Source organism: Bos mutus, chromosome 26 (assembly GCF_027580195.1).
Source record: "Bos mutus isolate GX-2022 chromosome 26, NWIPB_WYAK_1.1, whole genome shotgun sequence".
NCBI classification, from domain to species: domain Eukaryota; kingdom Metazoa; phylum Chordata; class Mammalia; order Artiodactyla; family Bovidae; genus Bos; species Bos mutus.
In genome coordinates, this window is record NC_091642.1 from 43795442 (window position 1) to 43809595 (window position 14154).

The 14154-nt window shown below is 38.2% G+C and overlaps 1 protein-coding gene across 3 annotated transcripts in view; it reads left to right on the plus strand.

The window, feature by feature from the left end:
- PRKG1 (protein kinase cGMP-dependent 1) overlaps nt 1-14154 on the plus strand; it is a 1407171-nt gene that overhangs the window by 805680 nt on the left and 587337 nt on the right. The gene's annotated exons all lie outside the window — the stretch shown is intronic.

Below are 14154 nucleotides of genomic sequence, written 5' to 3' on the forward strand. Positions count from 1 at the left end.
CGCAACATCTGCGCCTCTATCTTTTCCTAACCAAACTAATGCTTTCTGTCCTTAGTCCTTCCTGAGGCGCATGATTCCTTTCTCACCTCTTATTCTGCAAACTTTTCTACGGCGCTCTACCACCCTCTCCGGGAAAAGCTTGGTGTGGATCGACCACAGTAAAGATGGCCGCGTCAACTTCACCATGGTAACGCGGGGAGGCTGCTTTCTACGACGTCAAGGGCGGTTTTGCTTCCGTTTGACCGGCGGGAAACCGCTAACTGAAAGCGATTGAGGCGGCGTCGTCTGTGTTCTGGTAGAAGTATTTCCGTGTATCAGTTTCTCCATAGTAGAGTAACTTTAAGCTATATTTAAAATCACAGTGCAGGCAATGAGGGGAAAATGTAGTATTTCAAAGCAGATTTGGAGTTTTCTCATTAAAATTCAAAAGTAATAGCTTGTTTTAAAAACGCATTTTTGGACAATAACTGTCCAGAAATACAAGCTGAATGCGTGTGCTAGCTCCATCCCCGCCCCCATCCTGTTGCTTCAGTCAATCCCTGAGGAGAGATGTCTGGTCCTTACACGTTTATTTTTGTGCGCGCACTCAGCAGTCGATCTTTTCTTTCTTTCTTTCTTTTTTTTTTATTATTATTTTTAATTTTATTTTATTTTAAAAACTTTACATAATTGTATTAGTTTTGTCAAATATCAAAATGAATCCGCCACAGGTATACATGTGTATCTTTTCAAAATAATATTTTTTCTTAGTTATATTAACCAATATTAATAATTTATTGAATTTTATGGCGACAGCGGATTAGTTAAATGCATTTAACCATTCTTTAGGCATTTAGGTTGCTTCTGATTGTTTTTAACTGATGCAATGATTTCGCCACCTCTGTTATGAAGGAGGAAACTACTTTCTCTTCTGTTGCTAGTTTTGCTGGGAGAAGTTAAAACATGTGGAATGTGGGTCTGTCTCTGTTTAACAAGCAATTAGAATTGAAGCTTGGTGATTTGCTAAGTAGCTGGTAACCTGCAAAGCCTGACTTCTTACCCAGGTTAGTCCCTCATAGCTCCAGAGCATCTGCCATGTACTGTAGGCACTGCTGCTGCTGCTGCTAAGTCGCTTCAGTCGTGTCCGACTCTGTGCGACCCCATAGACGGCAGCCCACCAGGCTCCCCCGTCCCTGGGATTCTCCAGGCAAGAACACTGGAGTGGGTTGCCATTTCCTTTTCCAGTGCACGAAAGTGAAAAGTGAAAGTGAAGTCACTCAGTCGTGTCTGACCCTCAGGGACCTCATGGACTGTAGCCTTCCAAGCTCCTCCGTCCGTGGGATTTTCCAGGCAAGAGTACTGGAGTGGGGTGCCACTGCCTTCTCCGACTGTGGCCACTAGAGTAGTTGAAAAATGGCTACCGTGACTGAGAGATTGAACTTTTAATTTCATGACTCTTATTAAATATAAAAACTGATACTCCTTAGACTTTTGGAAAACTTAGTATGTTTAGAGCAACTTGGGTGTGAAATTGACTTTTGCAATGATAAAATGTAAATTTAAATCAAAAACTATTTTCAGTTAAAGTTTAACATATTAATTGAGATATGCTAGTAAAATAAATGCAATATTTTGAAAACTATAAAAAGTAAAATACCTCATTAAATTTTTATTTTTTCATATTAAAGTGATATTTTTAATACATTGGAAAAATATATTTTAACATCACTCATTTTACTTTGTTTAATGTGGTTACTTTAGAAAAATAATATTACATATGTAGATTGCATTGCTATGCTAAGTCACTTCAGTCGTGTCCGACTCTGTGCGACCCCACAGACGGCAGCCCACCAGGCTCCCCCGTCCCTGGGATTCTCTAGGCAAGAACACTGGAGTGGGTTGCCATTTCCTTCTCCAATGCATGAAAGTGAAAAGTCAAAGTGAAGTTGCTCAGTCGTGTCGGACTCTTAGCGACCCCATGGATTGCAGCCTAACAGGCTCCTCCGTCCATGGGATTTTCCAAGCAAGAGTACTGGAGTGGGGTGCCATTGCCTTCTCTGGTAGATTGCATTACATATCTATAAACTGTATTGCTTCAGAGCCTAAGTCTTAACTCAAGCAGAGACTCATTTTATTCTACATATTCCTTTTGAAGGGATTATTGAACTTTAAGTTTCATCAAAAAATTGTGTTAAGATAAAGCAATTATCCTTCAATTAAAAAAATTTAAAAAGTGAAAAAATTTTTTATGAACTTTGGATATCAGAGTTCGAGGAGTACATCTGAGATGAGTGTGGGTTTAGGTATAAATCAGACAAAGCATCCATTTACCTTCAAGTGTCTTAATAGTTATTTGAAACAGGTTTGGACATAGCTTTGTAAAAATATTTAATTCTTTATTTGACTGTGCTGGGTCTTCATTGTGGTGTGTAGGAAGCTGAGATATAAGGATCTTAGTTTTGGCATGTGGGATCTAGTTCCCCAACCAGGGATCAAACCCAGGCACCCTGCCTTGGGAGCTCAGAGCTTTAGCCTCTGGCCCACCAGGGCAGGCCTGGACATAGTTATTCATTCAAATTGATTTAACCACCCCCCCTGATTTTTTTTTTTTTTTTAATTAATCCCATGGATGGAGGAGCCTGGTGGGCTACAGTTCATGGGGTCGCTAGGAGTCGGACACAACTAAGCGACTTCATTTTCACTTTTCACTTTCGTGCATTGGAGGAGGAAATGGCAACCCACTCCAGTATTCTTGCCTGGAGAATCCCAGGGACGGGGGAGCCTGGTGGGCTGCCATCTATGGGGTCGCACAGAGTTGGACACAACTGAAGCGACTTAGCAGCAGCAGCAGTGTTAAATATAACATAAATGATGCCACTATAACCTATAATCAATATAAAATTATGAATTGAAATGTTGGTATTTAAATACAAAGAGATATTTTACCTTTTGTAGTGCTGTCTCTGAAACCCAGTGCTTTAAGCCTAGTATTTTACATGTCAGGTCAGAGTAGATGCATTTCAACGGCTCAGAAGCATATGTGGTTGATGGCTAGTATCTTGAAAAGTGCAGTTCTAAGGAATCAAATGCCAGGACATGAGCGAAAAAAAATAAGCACATTTATAAAATGCTTCAAGAGTGGGTTGTAATGATGTGCAAGAAACAACCATGCATTCGTTCATTAAAGTTTTTTGCGTGCAGAGAACAGAAAGAACTCAAAACTTCTGCCCTCAAAGACTTCATCATCTAGCAAGGGAGAAAGACCTGAATTGATTATCATAACATCAGGTGGCAGATGCAGTGCCAGAGACGATCACAAGGAAGTAGAGAGATGTGCCATCCTTGGGGGAAGGGGGCTGGAGAACAGGGTCCTAAAATCACCATCCATTACGACTAGTTAAGGTCCCTGAAGTTCTCATCATTTGTGAAATGTTCATCGTCTCAGAAGTTCTGCATCATGAAAATAACCTGGTTAAAATGCAACTACCTACTCAGGCAGGGAGAACATGTAAACTCATGCATGCTCATTTACATGCATTACTTTTTAATTCTTATTCATTTTAATTTTTCCTTTTATTTATGTATTTATTTTAAATGAAGCAAAGATGGATATTTTTAATGAAAAATGTGCCATTCACAAAGAAGATAGACATCATAAACCATTAGACACAATAACAAAGAAGCAAACATGCATAAAGCAAAAATCAGAAGTATAAGAGGAAAGAAAAAATATAATCATAGTATGACATATTAACATTTCTCTGAGAATATTTATTTTATCAAGTGCATAAAAAGAATATAAGCATCTTGAATGATGTCTAATAATTTAAATATAACATTTATATTTAATTAATGTATATTAATCTTATATCTTAGACAAATATATTTAAAATTTTGTGTCTTATATGTTACTAGATTTCCATAGGAAATTTAGAAAAACTGGCACAAAGATAAATGTTACTAAATTTCAAAAAGTAGAATTTTTTTTTTGGTGTGTGTGATTCAGTTATACATACATATATTATTTTTGAAATTATTTCTCATTATAGGTTATTATAAAATATTGACTATAGTGCCCTGTTCTGTACAGTAAACCTTTGTTACTTGTTGCATATCTATTTTTTTAAAATTAGAAATCTAGCAAGTGGAATTAAAGTATCCCCCACCCCTGATTCTTTTAATTGAGGTAGAGCAGGAGTAGAGGGGGGTTGAGGATGGTATTTCAGAAAACTAAAAACAAGCTTATTTGGTTCATTTGTCTCCTTTTCATATCATGTCTTTACTGAGAAAGCTATGACTGTTTAACATACATTCTGGCAAAGACATTTTAAATATTGATTGCATGTATGATTGCATGTATAATAGCATGTATAATTGTGTGTATATTAAATGGTCAATCATGTGGGTGATAATAGGCTATTAAAATATGTTGTAAAGTTCATAAAACTTTGTATAGTAATAGTAAGAGAGTTTCCTTACTGCTGCTGCTGGTTAGATCTAAACCAGGGGTCTTCACACTTTGGCATACATCGTATTCACCTAGACTCATGGCTAGTTAAATCAGATTGCTGGGCCTCCCCACCTCCCCTCCTCAGTTCTTATTCAGTATTTCTGGAGTGAGACTGGAGAATTTACATATCTAACAAATTATCAGCTGATATTTTTGCTGCTGGTCCGGGAGCACCACTTAAGGAATCATTGATCTAAACAAAGGAACTTGAAGTATTTGCTATTTTCATTTCTATCAGGCCAAAGTTTAGTATACTCTGTTAAAAGATATGGGCTTTCCTGGTAGCTCAGCTGGTAAATAATCTGCCTGCAATGCAGGAGACCCCAGTTTGATCCCTGGGTTGAGAAGATCCTCTGGAGAAAGGATAGGCTACCCCTTCCAGTATTCATAGGCTTCCGTGGTGACTTAGATGGTAAAGAATCTGCCTGCAATGTGGGAGACACCGGTTTGATCCCTGAGTCAGGAAGAACCCCTGGAGAAGGAAATGACAACCCACTCCAGCATTGTTGTTTGGGAAATCCCCGTAGACAAAGGAACCTGAAGGGCTATAGTCCATGGGTTGCAAAGCGACAGTCACAACTTAGCAACTTGACAGCCACAGTAGAGCTAGGACATGCTGACCCGCAGTGAAGATATCCTGAACTCAAAGGATGGGTGAATAGAGTAGCTGAGGAGTTGTGGGGACAAACAAGAAGGGAAAAGCCAGGCTATAAGAATGGCTGTTTGTCAGAGGCCTTGTATGTTCTCTTTAGTTCCTGTATTCCAAACTAGAAGAATGTTTTCATATGGCCCCCCCATTCACAGAGTTCCAGTGTGACCCAGCACGCAGCTCAAAGCACAGAACACATAAACTAATATTTATTTTTATACTGGGTAGCCTAGAATTACACAGAATTTTTAGGAACCTGTCTATCTCCTGGTACTAAAGCATACTTTTCATATACCTGCCTTGGAAGAACTTCCATATTACATATTGCTTTCTCTGTTCCCATATGTTTAAACTTTAGATATTTATAGCATGGCATACAATGTGAAAAAAAAAAAAACAACTTTACATGGCATCTTTTATGTTTAGATATCAATTCTTTCAATATATCAAAATACCAGCTACACTAAGAGTGATTTTTAAACAAACATCTGAGTATATGGCCAAATGGGGCCATTCTTCAAACTAATCATCTTCAGAAACTATAACCTTGAAACTTCCAGTGTTCAAAATTATTTTTAAACTCCTGCCCAGAAATTGTTTCAGGGCTCCATTTGTAAGTCACCCTAGAAAACTGGTGTCTTAACTCAAACACATACCTTGTTTTCAACCAAGCTGAGTTATGCAACTACATTACCAAGTTTCTGACAAGTCTTGGCAAAAATGATGTTTAACTATTTCCAAATATCAAACCTTATATCAGAATGTAAAGGTTCTATTGAGTTTGAGGGTTTAAAAAGGATTCACTATATGTTAATTATATAAATTATAAAGAGAGGTACTAAAACACTTCTGGCTATGAGAGGCATTTTAAAAATAAATGTGTGTGTCCTTCAAAGAATAGATCAAATATGCTACTCCTCAAAGGTCTCTCTAATCTTCCTCCTCCTTTCTCTACGTTGGAAGTTAATTCACTTTCCTTTGAATATAAACTGTTCCTTATTTTTCTGATTATAGTATTCCTTCTATCTTTTAATAGAATTGTGCTTTTCCTTCTATAACATCATTTAAGGAAAAACTTAGATTTCCCTTTGTCAATTAACAAAGTCCTATTTAATCTCTTATTACATAAATATTTATTCTAAGCACTAACAGTACAGCAGTGAAAAATATGGCCATTCCACTAGAATAGATTCTAGGTATGGTCTCTGGTTTGGTAGCATGAACATCATCTGAGAAATGCAAAATTTGGGACCCTACCTCACACCTACTGCATCAGGAACGTGTGTGTGTGTGTGTGTGTGTGTGTGTGTGTGTGTGTGTACAGTTTTAACAAGTTCCCAAGGTGATTCTGTGATGCAGGCTGATAAGAGAATCACTGAGCTAACAGGAGACAATCATAGAAAGATAGATACTTTCTCTTCTTCACCACTGTATCTTCATCACATAGGATAGAATTTAACACAAGTGGATGCATATTGTACATTGAATAAATGATGGGAAGTGACCTTAGAGTTACATAGTCCACAAAGCTTTCATTTTATAAAACAGACATTAAGTAGCATGTATACAATCAGAGTGAGAACCTGCTGTCAAGATGCTTGTCATTTAATTTTAAGTCAGTGATAATTCTTCCAGGTTATTATTTGTTGTAATATATATGTAAATAAAGTGTGTAGGAGTGTGATACAGAGAGTGGATCAGTCTAAATCATCAGGGAAGACTTCCTAATGGAGCCGGGATTTGAGGGATGGGTTATAATCTGGTATGTACAGAAGATAGGGAGAACAATCCAAGAGCCAAGAGTAGCCAAGACATAAAATTGGAACCTGGTGTTTTATGTCCTCAGAAGAAACCAATAGAGTTATTAAGTAGCATGATAGAAGATTGTCTTTGGGGATAGATTACAAAAGGTTTTGAAAATCAGATTCATAAATTTAAACTTGATTCAAGGGTCAGTAGGGTATATTCTTTCTGAAATATGAGCATGGAATAATGACAGCAATTTGAGGCTATCAGTCTCATCTAATCTTTCTCCGTGACATCTTTGGCACTTGTTCTTTCCTTTTTAATACTTGAACCAGAGTATGGATTTGATGTCCATATTTCTGTCTTGTATTAGAGGTACCACTATTCTTGTGTTATCACTTAAGCATAAAATCCACATATGTTTTATATTCTTCATATTACTTAGTCCAGCGTCTTTTATATTCTAAATACTCAGTAAGTATTTTTAAAATAATTACAAGGTCATCTTATGATAACAATTTAAATGTGTTAACCAAATGATAATTCAGTGCTTTTAGTTTACAAAATAGTTTTCTTTGGGTTCCAACATCTGATCTTGACAGCAATCACACGAGGTACATACTACTGTGTCCTAATTTTAAAGATGTAGAAACTTGACTCTTATTTATTAATAAAACTTTACCTTGCAATGGTCTCACTTAAAATACAGATACTAGTCTTAATACCAAACTCTGAGCCTTTAACAGGAAGACCTTCTGATAAATGTTTTATTAAATATCATGTTTTATTTAATCCTTTCAACAGCCCTTCTGAAATAGGCAGTCGCAGTGTCTGAATTTATAGCTAAAGAAACAGAAGCATAGAGAATTTAACGAGTGTGTCCATGTTAACTGGCAGAGTCAGGATTTGCACACATGTCATTTGATTCAAAAACTCCAGCTCTTAAATTATTATTCCATTGAATGAATTTCCCAAACGTAGTAAGTGGCAGAGCTACAGCCTTAAACTAGAACTCTTGATTTTAAACTTCTTTCACAGTAATCACAGGTTATTGAGACCTGGACACAGTCTGCCTTGGCCCTTTTCCTGATTGTCTCTGAGTGTAACTAATTGCAATTTTGACATCCCAATCAGTGCTGTGGCAGCAGATGGACTGTAAGGTATAAAGACTGAAGCAATTGAAAAAATATTTCCTTTTCCAATTTGCATGGCTGTAGTTAAACATCACATTAGGATTTTTAAACTATATCTAGTTAGATACCTAATGAATTTTCCATAAAAATGAAAGAGCCCAAATTTCTCAAACCTAAAATAAGATTGATCCATAACATTTTCCCCCCAATTTTGAAATGCATTTAATGTGAACAAATGGTAAATTTCATTTACTTATACATGAAACAAATTACTTTTATTGGCAAGAGGGAGATTACATGAATTTGAAACTGCTGGAGAAACCCCATTCCAGGATGCAAGGTTGAACAAAGCCAAACATTTTCCCTGGGCAGGACGATGGAGTTCAACCACATTCTTTTTTTTAACAGATAAAACAAAGCTTAGGGAAAACAAGGGACTCAACTAGGGCTAGATGCCTGGTTTCTGGCCTAGCCTGTAAAGATCTAGATCTTCAGACTTTACCAGACTCTTCTCAGCACTTCTGAGAGGCAGTAGAGTAAAGGGGTTATTTGGTTTTTTTTAAAATATATTTATTTGTTTAATTATTTGGCTGCCCAGGATCTTTAGTTTTGGCATTTAAGATCCTTTTAGTTGTTGCCTTTGGGATCTAGTTCCCTGATGAGGGATAGAACCCTGGCTCCCTGCACTGGGAGCATGGAGTCTTAGCCACTGGACCATCAGGAAAGTCCCAAGAATGTACACTTTAAATCAGAGGCCTGAGTTGGCTACCTAATTCAACAAGTCACTGTGTAGCCTGGGGCAAGTTACTTAACCTCACCATAATTCCATTTCTGCATCACTTAAATGATAGTAGCAGCACCTGAATTAGATTCTTGCATGGAATAAATTACATATTTGTTTTTAATCATTATTTTCTGTAGTAATTATTAATCTGCCTTTGTTGTATAGAATGAATTGTTGTAGTGGAGGAAGCAATATCTTAAGTGGAAAGAAACCCAAATTGTAGTCTAGTTTGTATCACCTTTTTTTTGAGGTAAAATGTGTATCTTCATTTTTATCTTTGAAAAGAGGTTGGACTGGGTGAATGAATGATCTGTTGTCAGATGATATTATTTTGAAAATTGGACAGAGACAACCTTGGGTAACATTGCCATTTTAATTTGTGGTAAATTTGTAGTTGAACATGGATCATTTTTAGGCTGAATTCCATAGGACACTTCAATGAGAATTTTACTGATCATTTTTGGTGCTCATTGAATTCTTATACTGAATCAGGAAATACACTCTTCAAATATTTAGTTGGCTGAAATTCCACTTATTCATTATTATTGAAAGGGCCTGCCCTGAACTTGGACTGTGGAGGATACAGGCTTATACAACCATGTTTGTTGGTCTGGCACACGGAATACCTGTTTGAAATTACGGTCGTGTCCAGAATATCATTAGGACTACTACTTTTGTGCGTACACTGGCAGGCAGAGGCCGTTTATTCAAACATGGGAAAGCAGAACTAATTGGACACGAAGCAGAGCTCCCTATTCTTGCTTCAGGCTGTCACCTGAAAGAACTCAGAGGAAGGAAATGTCCTCATAAACTGTGGAAAAGCATGAGCCCTGAAATGGGATCCTGAATAGAGACATCCTGTTGAACAGCTTGTGAATTTTTTTTTTTTTTTTTTTCCTGTGACGAGAACAATCCAATGCCCAACTTCAGAGAGAAATGTCGGAATTGCTGTTCGCTTCACAAGTTAGGCTGGTATACTCTCTTCTGAGGCTTAATGGGCCCGTAGAATAAGACTATATTTATACCAAGTTATAGGAAGGAGGTCTTTCTGAAACATTTCATCAGGGGCTCAGATTGTTAAAAACAGCAACAACAAAAACCGGCATGACAGAGTGTATTTTGGATTTTTTTTTTTATCACACTTGAACGATCCTTGAAAAACATTACTTCAGAGTGTCAGTTCAGATTTGCCATCAGACAATGAGATTCCCTCAGAGTCACACACGAGATAAAATGTAAAATCCAGTGTTTATAGAAATGTGATAACTACTGCTTCTCGGTACAAGTACAGAAACCAACTCTAACCATGATAAGCAAAAGCAGGGGATGGTATTTTAATGCTAGACTGTTAGCTCACAGAACCCACAGCAGTGTATTTGTCTGCTGGAGCTGCCATAACAAAATAGCATTGATTGGTTGGCTTCAGCAATCATATTTTATTTTCTTGCATTTCTGGAGGCTAGAGGTGTGGGATCAAGATACTAGCATGTTCGCCTTCTCCTCAGGCTTCTCTTCTTGACTTGCAGATGGCCACTTGCTAGCTGTATCCTCACGTGGCCTTTCCTTTGTGAGCCGAAAGCCTGGTGTTTCTTCCGATTCTTATAAATCCAATTCTTGGATTAGTGTCCCACCCTTATATTTCATTTAACTTTAAGTACTTCTTTAATGAGGTCACATTGGAGGTTAGGGCTTCAAAAGCAAATTCAGCATATGAACTTGTATGTGTGGTGGGGTGCAGTCTAGTCCAAATAACATGTAGTAATGCAGTCATCTTTAAAAAAAACAAAGAATGGGCAATTGTAATGCATTCAGGATACTCTTGTTTCCATATTTCTTTCCCCTGCCTCTCCCTTATGTTTGAAGAACCAGATCACTGATTTCTCTCCTGAGTCTACTGTCCTTTAAGGGACTCTTTCTTCTACTTCTATATTCTTTTGATTTCCTTGTTACAGTTTTGCCCAGAGAGAATGATCTGTTTCTCTGAGTATAGATTCCAGCTTCCTGGGAGAGAGAGGTGTTGCTTTCTTCTGATGTCCATCCATGATTTGGTATAATATGGGAAAGGGATTGGATCCAGGGTGATAGCAAGACTCTAACAACTCTATGTGGTGTCCAGCAAGCAGCTGGAGGGGAGGGGATCTATAGACCCCCGCAGTGCCAGGAATTAACCTCCTTCACCTGCTAGGATGGAGAGGTCCCTGTCAACGTGCCTCCTACAGGAGAGAGTTCTTCCACAACAGTTCTTTTAAGTCACTCCCTCTGTCTCTGCAAAAATAGGATGTTAGTTCCCCAAGTGGGTAATTTTCATAGAGATTTTAACATATTGACTTATAGATAGAAAAAATAGTCTGATATAAAACAGTAAAGAAATGTCTGGTCACTTATTCATGATCTTCAGAAAGCTCACACATATATAATGTATGATTTTCTTGAAGATGAATAGAGGGTACATTTTCAAAAATCAAACTCTTCTGCCTTTCACCTAAAAAATACGAGTAATTCTGTTTCTGGCAGCTTAATGACACAATAGCAAACAGTAAGAGTTCTTCCATTTATTGTCTTCATCACTACTGTGTGCCCTTTACCTTGAAGCAGCTGCACACACTTCTCTGGCACAGCAGAGCAGTGAGAGACCTCCTCCCTCTCACTGGCAGGTGTCTGCCGGCTCCCTCCTGTCTCTGGAGAACAAAGCCAATGCCTGCAGGGAAACAGGGAAGTGCCAATGACCTATTCCTCTGGAGCTCAGTCTTTTGTCAGCTCTGAAAATGGAATTGTGTGTTTTAGCCCATGACCCATGAGGAGTCTGGAAAAGAGAAGCTGATTCCTGCAGGGAGAATCAAGAAAGGGCAGAACTTTCCCTGCTAGTTTAGTGGTCTGAGTCTGCTGCCAAGCCCCAGGACTGAGCAGTTGTTGCAGGCATTCATTCTCACCTGCAGGACTGCCTCAGGGAGGCCAGGTTCCCAGAAATCCTCCTCCAAGCAGGTGTCTGCAGACCGGGGTAGGGGAGATGGGGGAGGGCAGGAGCACATATGCCTCTCCCACAGGAAGGAGGCTTAACTCACACGTTTCAGATCAGCGATGGCAATGGCCTGATGACTCTTTAGGAATCCTGTTTTTCTTTATCAGCTAAAATGGTTTCAGCACCTATTTTGTAAATGTTTATGGAGCATGTTCTGTGGGGAAGGGAGGTACTGAGTTTACCAGTATGGGGGTTGAAATGTGACCTGAAATGTGACCTCTGCTGTAGTAGAAATGTTCACTAGAAAGTTTTATTAGCTTCTCTCTGGAACTTTTCCTGAGGATTTATGATGTTCAGATTCAAATTTATGGCAAAAGAACAGCTGTGCCTGTAAGGAGTTTCCGTTCTGTCAGACGAGGTAGAGAATACAGGATTTGAGCAGACAGTTTCCAAATGCATTTTTGATTTGTTTGATTTCCTGGGAGGTATATAGAAAATGAAAATATAACTACTGTTTACCCACTGACCTTGCTGAGGAAGAAAAGGAATTTTTTTTATTACTAAGAAAAGGGACTGTTATTTCTCTTTACCATGCTAGGTCCCCTCTCTGTCTTATATATATACATACATATGCATACACATACATATATATATATATATATTATTGCTTATTACTGATTGCATTTGACTTGAAGTCAAATGCAAATGACTGCCAGCCTCTTATGTTCTTCTCTATCTAGACGCTGGGTGTGTGACCAAGGCTGTTTTTTGGTGGATAATACATTGTCGCCAGCCATTAATTCAATGAGCAGCTTATTATTTTCTGATTAGCCCTTAAACTCTAACCTTAAGACAAAACATGATTTCTTGAAAGCAGTATTTAACTATAGCATTGATAAAATATAACCAAGTTTATTTCTTAGTTACATTAAGAATTGCAAGTAACTTCAAATATTAATTGTACTTCAAGGAAATGGCACGAATATGAGTTTACCTTTAACCAGGAGTCTATGCTTTCAAGTGAAGCTTCATCATAACTTACTCACCAGGGGCAGCAGTATCAAGTCTCTATAGATGCCTTAATACCTTGTCCTGTTTTTGTAGGGCTCAGGAACTGGTTATGTCATTTGAGGATTTTGCTTCCTAAGATGACTTGACTTATTTACATACTTTCTCCCGGATTTAGAAAGAAAAAAACAAAAAAATGTCTCTCTCCTGTTTCTGTAGCTTCTGTCCACTATGTCCATTATGTTCCAACCTCCTTCTTTTACCCTAAAAGAAGGGTGTATGCTTCATATTGTTTGGGCAGAATAGAATCCTAAGCTCCTAGAAAGGACAGCACCATAGGAAGCCAAACTAAGTCCCCTGCCTTTTGATTTCCCTCCTGGTGGCTCCAGGCAGGTCTGTTTGCTTACCTCAAACTGTAGCATTTTTGGCCTCCTTCCTTGAGAAGACATCAGCACTTTTCCTGCATGTGGGTTGGTAGCTGTCAGTAACTGTGGGTGGTTGAGTGAGAAAGCAGATGAGACGGGTTGTTATAAAAAGTTAAATTGGGAGAAGCATGTTTGAGTTGTGAGCAAAGATAAAAGTAAACACTTTAGTAAATAGATCCAGAATGTAAAGATCATGATCAACCATGGCAGCAATAGGTTTATATTTTCTTCTTTTCTCTTTCAACAGTCTTCCCATTTTTAGTTGTGGATTAAAATTATTATCAACTATTAACAATTACTCATACATTATTTGGAAAACTAAGGGTTTCATGTATAGCAATATTATTATACAACCTGGTGTCTTTTTGTAAATGTAGACTCTAACAGACTATTTAAATGCATCCCTATGAGCTGAGGGACTTCCCAGGTGGCACTAGTGGTAAAGAACCTGCCTGCCAAAGCAGGAGACAGGAGTCATAGGTTCCATCCCTGGGTCAGGAAGATGGGGGCATGGCAACCCACTCCAGTATTCTTGCCCGGACAATCCCATGGACAGAGGAGCCTGGCAAGCTGCAGTCCATAGGGTTACAAAGAGTTGGACAAAGCTGAAGCAACTTACCATGCACTCACACACACCTACTACCTAAAAGAGGGCCACGTGAATCCAAGCTATTGTTACAGTGCCATGCTTTGTACCAAGTACTTTCTAGATAATTGCTCGTTCAACCCCCACAATAACCTTCTGAGGACTTTTTGATAGATGAGGAAACCAAAGCGCATAGTTATCTAAACAGTTTTCTAGATAGGCTAGATCATGTGCCCAGGCTTTTTCAGCAAGTAAGAGATAAATATGATTCCAGACAGTATGACTAAGAGAAATAGTTTATTCCTGAAAGTTATAGCTTATTTTTCTACACTTAGAATAAATTTTTATTCCCCCAAAGGAAAAATTTTGTTAATT